The sequence below is a fragment of the Panthera pardus genome, unplaced genomic scaffold (genome assembly GCF_024362965.1).
Source record: "Panthera pardus isolate Hobbes unplaced genomic scaffold, ASM2436296v1 HiC_scaffold_25, whole genome shotgun sequence".
Taxonomy (NCBI): Eukaryota; Metazoa; Chordata; class Mammalia; order Carnivora; family Felidae; genus Panthera; species Panthera pardus.
In genome coordinates, this window is record NW_026526821.1 from 4,589,541 (window position 1) to 4,604,017 (window position 14,477).

The 14,477-nt window shown below is 57.4% G+C and overlaps 1 long non-coding RNA gene across 1 annotated transcript in view; it reads right to left on the reverse strand.

Annotated features, from left to right (window-relative positions):
- Window positions 1-14,252: 14,252 nt before the first annotated feature.
- The window catches only part of LOC109253468 (uncharacterized), an 86,178-nt gene continuing 85,953 nt past the window's right edge, over window positions 14,253-14,477 (reverse strand). The window contains exon 3 of the long non-coding RNA XR_002074400.2: window positions 14,253-14,359. This is a non-coding gene — a long non-coding RNA (uncharacterized LOC109253468). The remainder of the gene's footprint in view (window positions 14,360-14,477) is intronic.

Sequence of the window (14,477 nt, forward strand, 5' to 3'; positions counted from 1 at the left end):
AACCAGACTGGGGACCAGATGGGCCTGGATGTGCGTCTTGTACCCTTTGCTTCAGAGCTGACCGGTGGCATTAACCTGTCTGGCTTTTCGTCTCCTCAATTGCAAAAATGGCCTTTTAAAGGTCCCCAAACCCCTGCCTTCCAGGGTTACCGAGAGGATCAAATGAGGAAAAGAGATAGAGAGTGCCTAGCAGCGGGTCTGTAACAAGCAAACTCCGAACCAGTCATTTGACTGGTGGCAGCTGTCACTGACCGTGGTGGTCGGGATGATGGTGGTGGCGAAGGTGGTGGCAAAAGCCAGTAGGCAGGAGAGCGATGGTAAAGATGGGAAGGAGCCCAGTGAGAAAGCACCTGCTGGAAAGTTGGAGAGGCCAATCACATCGGGTTTTGTCCATACACGTTTCCGGTTCCCCTGTGGTGGCTTCTGTACATGGTTTGAGGTCCAGAAAGGCACCGAGGACCCGCTACGGACGCGCTGGGCACCGGGAATATGCTGGTGAGCTGGATCAGACTCGTTCTGTCCACTTGGTGCGTTCAGTGGGGGATCTGGAAATAATGAATCATCATATTAAGGAGAGTGTTGTTGCAGCCCAAGCTAAGGGCACTGGAAAAGAAGCGTGTTTTCTTTTTTCAGAGTGTACGGGAGAGGAAGCTGTCCTAGATTTGGGCATGTCAGGGAATACTTTCCTGAGAAAATGATACGTGCACACTTGAGCCGTGAACTGAAGGATGAGCATGTGGCGGGGGGGGGGGGGGGGGGGCGGGGGGGGGTGCAGTTCCAGGGCAGGAATAGCGTGTCCGCGGGCCCTCTGCTGGGAGGGACCGAACGCGTGAGGGGAACCTGCAGAAGGTCAGCGCGAGCATGGGGTACAGAGTGAAGTGAGTCTGGGGGGTGGACAGGGGCTGCCATGTCGGGCCTCTGGCCCGCCAGGACGACGTGTAGTCTTGTGTGTTGAACGCCCTTAGGATGGTGGGAAACCCTTGTCCTGATGGCCGGGAGGTGCCACAGTCAAGCCGTCTGTTTCAAAAAACTCTCTGGCCATGGGCTCGGGGGCTGGAATTTGAAGGAAGCTAGAGATGATGGGAGTAGTTGGGTCTACGGAAGGTCGATGGTTCTATAAATGCATAAAACCAGTGGTAGTGAGAGTGGCCTTGAGAGTCACTTGGGAAGTTGACTAGCACGGCTTGGCAGCCGCATGGATTCAGGGAGTCCGCTGTGTGAGGAAGGATGCCCGGCCAGAACCAGAGGGAAGCCCGTGCCTTTCGCTGAAGGGGCAGGGGTGGGGAGTAGGGTGAGTTCTGTCCCTGGCTCGTTGAGCTAGAAGTGCGCCGCACGACCTGTGAGGAGGAATCCACCAGGCAGAAGGATGGGGCGGGTCTAGAGCCCGGGGGGAGGCGCTGGAGTGGGAGCGGAGGAGTCTAGTGGGAAGGGCAGTACAGGAGAGGCCCCCAAGTTGAGTTTCCAGCCAGAGTCATTGTGGATAGAAGCTGTCCGGTGCTGCGAGGGACTGGAGATCGAGTCGTAGCCCCTTGGTCGTTCAGGTGAGGAAACGGAGGCTCGGAGAAGGCGGCCCTGCTGGTTTGTGGCGGAAGCCCTCCTAGACTGGGTTCTTCACCGTCCTGCTTCGGTCCCCGTGCGGCACACCAAGTGGAGTATCTTCACGGAGACACAGAACGTGAACCGAGGGCTCGGATGTCCACCCCCCTGATAGCAGATCTATTTTTTGTTAGCATCCAAACGGACAGTTCACAGCTTCGCCTTCCCCTCTTGATCACTTTAGAACTGACATTCTGCCGGCTCCTTATTAAAGAAAGAGCAAAGCAAGAGCTGGCTGGGAGTGGTTTCAAAGCTCGAAATAGAACTATACCATGCCCTTAATTCTCAAGCCTGGCAAGGCCCACACGGCAGCCGGGAAGGACTCGGGCAAGGTTAAAGCTAAGATCATTTGGCGACACTCTTTTCCTGCTGGTTATTCAAAAATCCGGCCAAGTCCCAGAGCACCGGTTATCACTCAAAGGTGGTCCCCAGAATAGGGGGATTACGTACAAGAAAGGCAAATCCGTCATTCTCAGGACCCTTTTTCAAGATGCCTCCTCTGTGAGACCGGTGAGGCGTCAGCAGCTTCTCCCGTCTGTTACTTTAAAAAAAAAAAAAAGCAGTGTTTAATTACACGTGGAGCGTGTGCGTTCGGTTTATCATAAATAAGTTGATAATAGAGACTGGGGCTACGGCCAACGTCGGCTTTAATGGCCTGCCCCCACCGGCCATGGTCTCCGTACTCCACCTCTCAAATTCCCCCGAGGCTACCAGCTTCACCTAGAAAAATGCCTTGTTGCAAAAAACACAAGTCACGTTTCTGTCACTTGGCAGAGTCAGCTTGGAGGCCCTTGGTTGGTTCACCCAGGATCTCCCTTGTTCTTTCCAGTCGTCACCCTGTCATCTCTGGTCCCGGTAGGAGACCGTTGACAGTCACTTCCCAATTGATGTCCACTTTGGCTTATTTTTCCTCGGTCCCCTGTCCTGGCACACACTTGTGGGCACACGTTTACAGGGGTTTCTCTAGGGTCAATCTTAAGCGGTAGGACTGGTAGGTCACGGGTAGACACGGAGCTTTGACTCAGTTTTCCCTTTAGTACAAGACTGCCAGTCTGTCCCCACCAGCAGTGTGTGTCTGTCCTCACACCACCCAGTTGCTCTGGCCAAGAGAGCAGTGACACCAGGTCTGTGGCCAGAGCCCCTCCAATTTGGAGCCAGATCCTGGAGCTGTTTTCCTGAGGGCCATGACCTTGGCGGTTGAACTTCAGTGAGATAGATTTCCCAGACCTGCCACCAAGGGAGGTGGGGGGAGACCTCACTGAGGGAAACGAGGCGAGAGGCCGCCGAACAGGCTCTGCGCCCAGTTTCTTCAAGTTCTTACGAAGGGGACGCAGTTCTCGGAGACACAGCATCGACACACCGCTCTTGCCGGTGTCCCCTCGGGAACTCTAAGCAGTGCTCTGATCACGTGATCATTTTGAACCTGCTTGGTAGACGTCCTCCCCCGATCCCTGATCTAGACAGTTTAGATTGGGAATGACCACAATTGAAAGAATGCTCTCCAGCCAGCCTTTGAGATCGAGGCCCCTGTCCCCCGCCCTCCTTCCTGCCCGGCTCGTTGCCGGCATAGACGAGGTAGTCACAGCGCATAACCAGAGTTCCCTTATGATTTATCATCCAACACGGACATTTTTGAGCGTGAAAAGCCGCGGTAACTGGAGGGAGTGCTGGCGTGACGGGTTAACCAGGGCTTTCCTGCAAACTGAGTTGTAGGGGCGTCCTAGGTTTTCTTAATAGTGATATTAGTATTGTTATTAATATGATAACATTGTTACATATATACATAAAATTAATGACATGATTAACATTGATATTACTTTTAGCATGTTTAAAAGAGTAACTCCCCATCTCCAACTAGTTTTAAAATAGGCTTCTCTCCGAAGAGAGAAAGGTCTGCCGTGGGAGCCCCTGTTAGTTAAACTGGTTGAACTCTCTGCATGAACAGGGAAATTTGCCCAACTGTGTTTCTGAAGTCATGGTGGAAACGCAAGGAAAAGAGCAAACTGGGGAGAAAGAAAACAGGAAGTTTCTCTGAGACCTTTCCTGGGGGTTTCTGACCGGAGAGCCGAGGTAAGTGACCACATGGTTGTTGGGGGCTTGGTTCAGCCTCAGCGGCCAGGACTCTGGGCCCCTCCTCCCCGCTCCCCCACCCCCAACCCACGCACTCCATGCTGAGGGCCCAGTGTACCCTCTGTAGCAGGGCCATTGGAAGTGCCCAACACGTGGCTTGCCTGGAACAGAGAAGGTGGGAGGTGGCCTGGAGTATGGAGGGAATGGCCATTTTTAGGCAGAGAATGTAGTCAAAAACTCTCTGACTTCAAAAGTACTCTAGAAATTAGAAAAAAATCTATAGTCCTTTAGAAGTATTGAGATCCTTGCTCAAACTTCAGTTGTTTCCATACTAGCTAGATGATTTTTGCCTTATTCCCGTTCTATAGCTACGCTTCACGGGGTTCTTTAAATCAACTTGCTGTATTTATGTAAATGAATTTAGTTTTAAAGGAAAATTATCCCAATATCACTTGGCTTCTGGCTAAGAATTTTTTAAATGCGCAAGGAGATAAATGCATAGCTCTTAAAATGGACAGCATTGGCTCTTGGCCCCTTGGAATCCCCTCGGCACCGCCTTCGTCCGGGGCGGCCCTGTCTTCCCCGCAGCATGCAGTGAGGGGCTGAGTCCGTTCATCCACCGGGGAGAATCCCCGACTGGACCCTAGCGAAGATAGCATGACAGGTGGACTTCCTGTCCTGTGTGCCGTATTCTTGCCAACAGGCGTTTACCATCGAGGGGGACGGAGATTTCGACCCTGGTATCTAGTAAGGCAACTCCTGGCTGAGGAGGTGGTGGGAAGGAAGAATTCTGCTTCCAACCCGCTGAAGCCTGTTGAGCTCCGACAGGACTGAATTACTTGGGGCATATTTTCTTTCCGTGACATTTGCCTTCTAATAATAAATCGACAGATGTAGTTGTCTTGATCTGCCTTTACCGTGACATTTGCCGTCACCTCACGTGTTTTTGTTTGCAGACGCAGCCAAGAAACAGGCTTCTCGGTGAGGCTTTAACCCATGCCCTTGGCCTCCGCAGAGCTCTGTCCCAAACAACGGGAGCGCGAGCCCAGGCACCTTCCACTTCCTGCCGACGTGCCTCGCAGGGGCCCACCCACTCCCCCGCTTTGTGCTGAGGCCTTTTCTCTCATGAGGGGCTTTTCCGGGCATTTGGGGCGGGGGGGAGGTGGCTCTTTTCTCCCATCATGTGCTTGGTTCTTGAGTGGATGCCAGAAAATGCCAGAAAAGAGCCTGTGCCTAAAAGTACAGATCCAGAAGTGGGGTAGGATACGCTTTTCAGACAGGTCAAAGGCAAGCAAAACTAGGCTAATACGTACACGATAAAAGGAACATGTTCGAGGCACGCGTGTGATAAACCGGAGATTTGTGGCTCTGCTCCTTTGGCACAGAAGGTGGGCGAGGGCGGGGGAGAAGGGCCGTCCAGTAGATGCGGTTCCCGGCTGTGTCTTGCTTAGGTTGGCTCATTGTGTGCTTGTAAGTCCTAAATTTAAAAAGTATGTGTTGAGACGGTCTCCATGGGTCAATGGAATGGGACAGTTGAAATGAATCCAGGGCATGCGGGGAGGGGACCCGTCGTGTCCCGGCCGAGGACGTGGTTTTCGGGCCAGGCTGTGACCGGCCGGCGCACCGGGGCTCCGCTCCCCGCCTGCCCTTTCTTTCATACCAAGTGAGAAGTGTTCCTGGCACGTGCTAGGTTCTCAGCAGTTTGTTGGGGTTTTTTTTCCACACATGTGTTGTGAATATGCGTTGGGTATTTTTGAACGTCGAATTCAAATTTTGTTGCGTTTTGGTTGACTCTTTTCTCACGTGCGTACTTTTAAACTTGTCAGCCTGTCGTTACGGAGGTTTCCGAGCGTGCAGAGGTGGAGGTGAGACCCCGGGGCCCCGCACAGCTGCGGTAGCCTGCCAGCGACTGCTGCCTCCTTCACCCCTCCGTCGTCTTTGGGTGTCTTTTTAAGGCCTGGCCCGGAAATCCTACCGTTGCACCAGCTCTTTCTGGACTCTTCTGGGGTCTGGAAGCCAGTGTCTCCCCCGCAAGGAGAGCAAGTCAGGTAGCTGAGCCTGCTCCCCGGCCCTCCCCCGACCCCCGAGGCACTCCATCCCTGCACGGATCTAGGGCACCCTCGCGAGGGGAGGAGACGCCAACCCCTGGAGCCCCAGGAACCTCCTGGAGCCACCGCCCCTCTCCCGGGTCCCCCGGTAGAGGCCCCCACATTGATCGCTGGACACTTTTCCGATTCCCGAAGTAGCGCAGACCCGTTTTTGGTGACCAGGCAAGTCCCGGCTCTGCTCTTTCTAAAAGAATGCACGTTTGGAACATACAGAGCCCAAATCAGTGTGATGTCAGTTGTCACTGTCCGTGTGGAAAGATTTGGCCACGGCCAGCTGCCGGGCCTCCTCGCGCTGTATTAATAGCAGGGCCGTGGGGCCCGATGGGGTCGGAAGCCAGGGAGAGGGGAGGGACAGCTGTGGCGGACATCACACCATGCTCCAGGCATGTGCTCCCGTGTCACGGGCACACAGATGGCCCACACCTTGCCCTGCCGCTCAAAGCCCCCCCAGGCCTGTGCCTTCTTCTCCTTGTAGGGTCAGGAATGGGCTCCGGTGGACGGTGCACTTGACAGAGGAGCCAAATTAAGATGGGCACGATTGGAACAGAGGGTTCGGGTGGCCCCGTGTTGTTCTGGGTCAACTTACGCTTTTACTGGAAGCACAGGCATGTGCCGGCCGAACGAGGCGGTGGTATTTAAACAGCTGGGGGTATTGGGTTCTATATGCCAAGGCTGGACAGATATTTTTAAATGTCACAGGCCAAATGGAACCTGCGCTGGCACCGGCCAGAGGGGCAGGGGGATTTGGAGGACACCGCACCACCGTGGCTGGATATGGTCCGGAGAGCGGGGGGGAGGATTAGTGCCTGGGAAGAAGCCCAGCGCGTGAGGTTCAGCGACGACAGAGCGGGAGGGTCATTTGAGTAAGCGGTAGGCGCCTGGCGGGTGGGGTCAGGGGCAGGCGGACGTGTGTGGAAACGCCAAGGACTCGTCCAGAGCTGGGAGGTCAGCAGGGTGGAGCCCCCGAGCTCACGGGGGAACGGGCCGGGGAATCGACCCTGTGGTCAAGGTTCCTGGCTTTGGTGTCCTACAGAACTGAGCGCTGACCTCAGCACCCCAGTGCCCGCCCCACTCCCTTGGGGCAACTCATTGATCTGCCCGGGTGGTTTTCCCCCCGCGAGTCGGAGGGAAGGGACCAGGGCTCCTGGAGGATTAAGCTGGACGAGTTAGCTACCTGATGCTCAGGAGCAAAAGCCCCTAAATGGTGGCTGCTGTTGTTACTAGCAAACGCGAATCTGTGGAAAACCGCCATCGTGGAACGGCTTGGAAACCGCCCTCCAGGCCCATCCCGCCCGGACACATGTTGTGTTTCAACCGCACAGGGTATTGTCTTTGACGTCGGAGTCCTGGTAGCCGCCAACGTTTGGATACCAGGAGATGCTACCAAAACTTTTGGAGAGTTGACTTCTCCCGGCCTGTGGGAGCCTCGGGTCGGCCAGGACTGGTCCGCCGGCAGCCGTAACCGAGGGGCGGCTGCCCCCTGTCGGCGAGCTGCCGACCACGCCGGGCGCCACCTGGCCCCATCACTCACCTCTGAGCAGGGCCTGGCCTCTGTAGGCATTTGCACTTGCTGTCTCTGCAGTCAAGTGGAGCTATTATTATCTCCGAAGGGGCGAGGGCCGTCAGAATTAGCCACTGACTTGCTGGCTGGGGCCTCCTTGACTTTGCCCTGACATTGGTCTCGGGAGACCTGGGCTCATGGAAGAGCACTGGGTGGCCCGGCCTGGGACGGGGGAAGCAAAGGAAGGGGCGGCGGGCTTTCACGAAGGCCCCTGCCAGGCCCCCGGAGGCAGCTCGCTGCCCGCTTTTCTCCCCGTGGCCCCTTAGTAACCTGAGCAGAAACACAACGGGGTTAGGCCAGTTACTGTGGCGATGCCAACGCCCTTGTGGCTCTGGGCCTCTCGGTCACGAGGATGGGGCTTGGGAAGGCTCGAGGGGGCCAGGGTGGGTCTGGAACCTGGATGTGGCTTCTTAGCACTGGGAAGGGAAGGCTAAGGGGGCGTTCGGTTGTGGGGGGCGGGGGGGGGGAGTCTTGGGGCCCTCAAGTTCATCCCTGTTGCTGCGCAGAATCTCTTGCTTGTCCTGTGCGGTTCAGACTCCCTCTTCCTTGTCCAGGCCCCTGGGAAGACCCCGTGGCACCAGTGACCCAGCTGGGCCTCCGGGGCCACCTGTATGAAGGCTTGGGGGACCCTCCTCTTCTGAGGAGTCTTCCCTGTGTACACATAGCCAGGCTCAGACTCGGAGAAGCCCTTCCTCCTGGTCTGTTTGCTCCTTCGCTGGACTTCCTCTTTCCCAGATGTTTGGGAAATACGTTGATTTCATCTTCATGGCGATTTTACAGGGAACCTGAGGTTCAGGGAGGTCAAATAACTTGTGCAAGGCCATCCAGGCGGACAGTAGTAGAGTCTGGGTCTGAACTCCAGAGTCCGCCTTCTAAACCACTGCCTTTGAATGCTGCTTGGGAGATATGGGGGTGCTCCAGGGAGGAGTCTGGGATGACGCTTGGGCTGAGGCAGGAGCCCTCCCTGGAGCCAGTTGGGGGTAGGCCCTGGGTCGCAGAGAGCGGGCCGTGGGCTCCAGGGACAGAGGGACGCCAGCCCGGCTGCAGGAGTTGAGAGGGAGGCGAGCGGGGGTGGGTGAGGGCGTGTGGAGTGCCGAGGAGTCTAAGCCGTGGTCTGAATTCCACATCTTCTAATGCTTTTTCCTGCTACCCCGTGGAAGAGGGGTTGGCAGAGGCAGAGGAGTGGCTGGGAGACCAGCTGGTCTCGGGAGGCCCGGCTGGACCCGCCAGTGGTCATGATGAGTATGTTTGCGATGCATTTGGGAGGCTCGCGGCCCCGGCCTGTGGATGTGCCACAGGTCAAAGGTCACTCTAATTTGACCAGGGTCTGAGCTGGGTTAGCTGGGGCCTGCTTCCTGAGGTGGCCCAATCTGGGGAAGGCTTTCCCTCTGAGGCCTCTCTCTTGACCATGTAGAGGAGGGTCTCGGGTACTTCTGGAATAGTCCTCAGCCTCTGGTGAGAGCTGGTTCCTTCCAGCCTGGAGCAGACATGGCCTCAGGGCAAGGCAGCCTTGGAGAGCCGACGGGCGTGGGTGGTAGGGGGGATGTCATGGTTAGGAAGACCAGCCACAGGCCAGATGGACACCAGTGTGCGTGTGGTAACCCGATTTCCAGCAGTGCCTTCCCTCTCACCAGCACTCTGGAAGGAGCAGTAGGACCTGTTGATACGGTGTCATAGGGGTTTTCTGATTGTAACTTTCTGGAAGACAGTGAGCCTTGAGAGGTCTGTGCCTGAAGCCCCTCCTCAGGCCCATGATGAAAATGGGCCGCTGGATTGGGTGTGTGGGTGGCCCATGCTCCCTGTGGGTGCACCGTGAAGGGGTCTTGTGGACACCCCTAGGTTCTCCTGCAGCCCCGCCCTTGTCCTCTCTTTGGGTGAGGGACGTTTCTGGGGGCTCAGGGGGTGGCACAAAGTGCCCCAGTCCCTCACCACTAGGTGGCGCAGCTGCAGTGATGATGTTGACGGGGCTTTCGATGCCCCTTAGGAGAATCCCTGGGTGGGGGTTCCTGTGGTCCCCTTGGCCCTGGACGCTTCCTGGACCTGCTCTGGACCTGGCCGTGTGGTCTCGGGTAAGTGACGGCACCTGCATGGCTTTCCGGAACGACAGTTGGGTCCGGAGATGATGGGTTTCCATCAGCCCAGTCATTTCGCGGTGCATGAGGCCCCAGATCCAACCGCCTCGTTCCCTCTGTTCCCCAGCCTCTGTCCCTGCTCTGCGGCATCATCGGGACCGCCGTGGTTCTGTCTCCTTCCTAAAGGCTTCTGTGAGCTTGACTTCTTGTGGTCTGTTCTTACCGGCCAAGGCTCTGAGGTCAACTCTGAGCCGGCGATTGGTCCAAGGTCCCACCAGAAGGCCTGGGAGATCGTGACTCCCAGCCGATCTCATTAAGCGCCGGGTCCCTCTCATCAGAAGAGGGGCCACACGTCCAGAACCATTCTGCTTCTCTCCAGTCCACAACAGACAACAGTCCGAAGATGGCCCCTCAATAGGGGTTGTGCTGATGGCTGTTCTTTGGAAGAGAGACGTCAAGCTGAAGAGCCACCCGAGTGTGGCTGTGGGATGTCGTCGTGTGTGTGCACGCGTGTCTGTGTGTCTGGTTTGTTCGTCCTGTTAACCCTTCCTTCCCCCTCTTCTCATCCTTTCCGTCCCCAGCCTCTTTGTTCTCGGGTGTCCTCGGAGCCTCCAGCAGCCGTGTCCCCGCTAAAGCTCTGGCAGCACTGTGTGTCGATGCTCCTTGAAGCTTCAGCCTCTTCTCGATGGGAATTTAACCTTTGCTCTGAAGCGAGGTTTTGCTAAGAGACACGGGTCTGTACAGACGAGGTGAGATCAGCCTTCGCCTCTTACCAGAACCGTTGTTCGGAAGGGTTTCTGTGCCTCATCGTCTGCAGATGTCACTTGGGAGTTGAGTCCTATTTAGCTTTGAGGAACGGCCCAGCAAGGGGGCCCCTCCCAAACACCTTGCCCGAGCTTACTTTGGGTTCACCCCCAGGCTTCTTGATTAACTCACGGTGGCGGCTCCCCGCACCCCCCCCCCCCCCCCCCCCAACAGCCACCTGAGCTGAGAGGACTTTTACCCTACCGGGTTACCGCCGAGCTGTATCAGGTGAAAGCAGGACCCTCCAGACCATCTGTTGTTAAAGAAAAATTAATAATGGAACACGTATAGAGCAAACACTTTGTACTGCTGCATAATAAATGTGGAATGCAGTGACCTTGGTTGAGGTAGCCACGGGCTTGTCGCCCACTCCCTGCTCGTCTGGGGCGCCAGGCGGTTAGGTTTGTAGCCTTCTGCCCTCCCCCAACCGCCCCCCCCCCCCCCCCAGGGAGGAGAACTCGGGAGCCCCAAGCCCCCGACAGGGCCCTGTCCTGGCCACGCGGGGATGTCCTCTTCCAGCTCTGGCCACATTCAGAATTTTTCTGTCTGCTCCGCGCCATGGCGAACATTCCAGGCGACACGTCCACTCCCGCTGGTGTTTCTGATCCGCCAGTGCCGTCAGGCCAGAACCTCCGGAGGCTGTGGGCCCCAGAGGAGGACACGGGAGGGTGCAGGCCGAGGGCAGAAGGCAGGCGGTGCTCCCGCGGTCTCCCACGGCCGAGAAGGACCAGCCTCGTGCTCGGCTCAGGAGCCAGCTGACAGCCCCTTTCTGATTTGCAGCTTTTGTTCAGAACTGGGCGGGGGGCCCCCCATCGTCGTAGCACTCGAGTTAGGCAATCGTTCACAGACTCTTCTCCTGGGGCCCCACGCACGACAGCACCGTGGCACGTGCCTGCCACTCAAACCAAGGTAGCGACAGAACCTTCGGGGAGAAGCCTTCAGAAGATGAAATGTTGAGGCCGGCTGTCAGCGCGTGAGGCCACGACAGAGCTGTGATGAAGTTCTTTTCCCTGGTGCTCAGAGCCTGCCACCAAGGCCCCGGCAAACCCACGTTCGAAGGCCGTTTCTTCAAAGTAAACAGCGCTGCCTTTGAACCGGGAAGGGAAGCCGGCTGGAAGGCAGGTCCCCGTGTGCGTGTTTGAGCGGGGTCCACGAGGAAAGGTGTCACGCGGGCCTTTGGCTTATGGGTCGCATAAGCCCTTGGGGTGCAGAGAGGGGCCGCCGGAGTCCTGTGACATCTTTGTCCATCTGGGAGCACCCTAGGTTCCGACGTGGGGCAGGGCCGGGAGGAGGGGCGGCAGGAGCCCCCGGGGCCACGTGATGAAGTCAGGGAAGGGTGTGTGAGGCACAGCCCTGGGTGGGAGGTGATGATGCGGGTCCTTCCGGAGGGCCCCCCCCAATCCTGTTGTGCTCAATTCAGAGGGTTGGGTGGAGGCTTTCCTGAAAGGCTCGGAGGAGTGCTGCACCCACGGGCTGTGCGGTCAGGAGGCGAGACACGGGGAGCCACACGAGGGAAAGGCCACGCCGTCTGCCTGCCCCCCCTCCCCCCCCCCCCGCCCCCCCGCAGAGGCCCAACTCCACCGGCGGGTCCCCCACATGGTGGCCAGAGGCCACTGACCGTGTTGTTGTTCTGCTCCAAGCCTCCGGTGGCTACTTCGAATACAACCCCGCTCTGAGCTTGGCCTTGACCACCTGCGTTGCCCCCACGTGCCCCACATGCCGTTTGGCCCCAGCTGCCTGAAGACCCGGACCTGGGCCTGCTCCTCCTCTCCTTGGGGCCTGCCTCCCTCTCACCCTGGCTTCCCGCCTGCAGGGAGCACCCCCTGCCATCCAGCTGTCACCGGCATCACAGCCCCTGTCGTCTCTGTCCCTTTGCCAGTAATGTGTTTGCTCCCACCTCTTAGAGTCTGTGAGCTTGCAGGATGAGGGCTGTAGCTGCCCTGAGGATTATTACGTTCTCCAGCTTGGTCTCCTCCCGTGGTATGCAGTAGGTGCCTAATCAACGTGTGAAACCGAAGGGCGCCCGGGGGGCCCAGTCGGTTAAGTGTCCAACTTCGGCTCAGGTCACGAACTCAGTTTGTGAGATCAGACCCCGCTTTGGGCTCAGCGCTGACAGCACAGAGCCTGCTTGGGATTCTCTCTCTCCCTCTCTCTGTGTCCCTGCCCTGCCGATGCTCCGTCTCTCTCTGTCTCAAAAATAAATAAACATTTTTAAAAAAATTATCAAAAAAGTAGATGTTTGAGAATGAGTGGGATGAACATCCTTCTCTGTGTCCGTTCTCCACAGGGCTCTGCTCTGCACCTGCTGGTGTCCTAGAGGCAGGCGCAGGGCTGTGGCTCACCTGCCTTCCTCAGTTTCCCTTGGTTGCTGCTGGGGGGGCTTCTCGGGAAGCACGATGCCCTGCCTCCACCCAGGCCAAGCCAGGTTCCCCCTCCCCCCCCCCCATCTTCTCCCATTACGGTTTGCTCTTTGCCTCCATGGCATTTGCCAGAATGTGGAACTTCAAACTTATCCTCCTAATGCCTGGCTTCCCCGGCCGGCCGAACCCCAACGGGCAGGGCCTGTCTTTCTCACATACTTGGAACAGAGCAGGCATTTAGGTGATATAATTGCTGGCTGGACGGATGGATGGACAGAGCAGAAAGATGAAAAAGGCAACTGAAGAAGATCCCGAGTGCAGAGTGGCTTCCTGACGGTTGAGGGGACACTCTGGGCGTGGGACAGGCATGGGAGTGAGAGGTGGCCCAGAGCGAGCTGAGAGTCAGATGCCTCCTTCCTGGTAGAGGAAGTGCGTTCTGGTAAACAGACCTCGTTGAGAAGCTGACACCCATCCCCATCACAGCAGAGCCCATGTGGAGTCCTCTGGGCTTGAGGACACCCTGGAGCCCAGCTCTGCAGGGAGGCGCGAGGTGTGCATCAGCGTGGAATTGGGGGGGGGGGGGTGTCCTAGTGACAGACTCGGCCCCCGGGCCGCTCTGCCCCCCACCCCTGGTTTTAACAGCCAGGCTTGGGTGGCCCCCGCCAGTGAGGTACCAGGCAGAGAAGGGGGCCTAGGCAAATGGGACGAGGAGGCCCAGGGCGCGGCGGGACGCCCCCTGGAGACGGGAGGGAGGAAAGAACGGGGCCTTTGCCACCAGACGGCACGTGCCACAGGGAGGGCTCTAAGCCAGTGGCTTTGGAGACGGTCTGGGGGGGTGTGCACAGAGCGTCCTGGTCCAGCTCCGGCCCCCTCCCCTTCTGAGTGTTCCCCTGCACCCAGGCGGTGGCACAGCCAGCATCCTCCCCGTCCCCCCCTCGCCCACGCCAGTGCGGCCGCTCGGTGTTCAAGAAGTAGCTCTGGATCAGTGTGCATCGTGGGCAAGTGCACATACACGGCTCCTTAGCTCTCTGTTCGGGGCCCTGGAAGCCCTAGGACAACAACTCCCCCAGCAGCAGGCGTGTCCCACCCTCAGACTTTGGTCTCTGACGCCTTTGTCCAGTAGAAGCAAGCAGGCTTCTTGTTAACAAGAACTTGTTGCTGGGCCTGCCGAGGCAAGGGCTGCGGACGAGCCGGGGAGAGTGTTGGAAGGTGAGGAAGCGCTCCAAAACCAAAATGGCGGCATGGCAAAGGACACGGGAGCCCCCGGAAGTGCTCCCAGTCGCCCCGAATGGCAGAGTCTTGACTAATAAGCTAGCCCTGGATTATGATCCCAGTGTATACTATAAATATGCATGAGCCTACACGGTTGCCAATAACAGAAATCAGAGAAATGGGTAAGAGAGACCAATCCCTCGTGTGGAGAATTCCAAAGGATTCAGGTAAATGCCCCTCAGGAAGCGGGGACGTAACTCCACGTCCCTTTAGTCTGCAGAGTAGAATCTTGGCCACAGTGGGCACCACACACCCGCCGGGGCCAAGGCTCACGTGGTCTGTGACAGTCCCGTTGCCCGCACAGCCCCAGACAGGACGAGAAGACCTTCACGTCTGTGAGCTTCCGCCCACATCCGTCACCCCAATACGAGCGTCAACCGAACATCAGGGACATTTTATAGAATACCTACCAGCACCCTTCAAAATGGTCAAGGTCATCAAAAACCGGAGAAATCCGAGAAACTCACAGCCAAGAGGAGACATAACAGCTGCGGGTAACATGTCCCGGGTGGGATCCTGCAACAGAAAAAAAGGGCATTCGGTGAAAACCACCCATGATCCGAATAACACGTGGAGTTGAGATCAGTTAATAACGTGTCAGTGTTGGTTCATGAATCGTGACGAACGACCACAG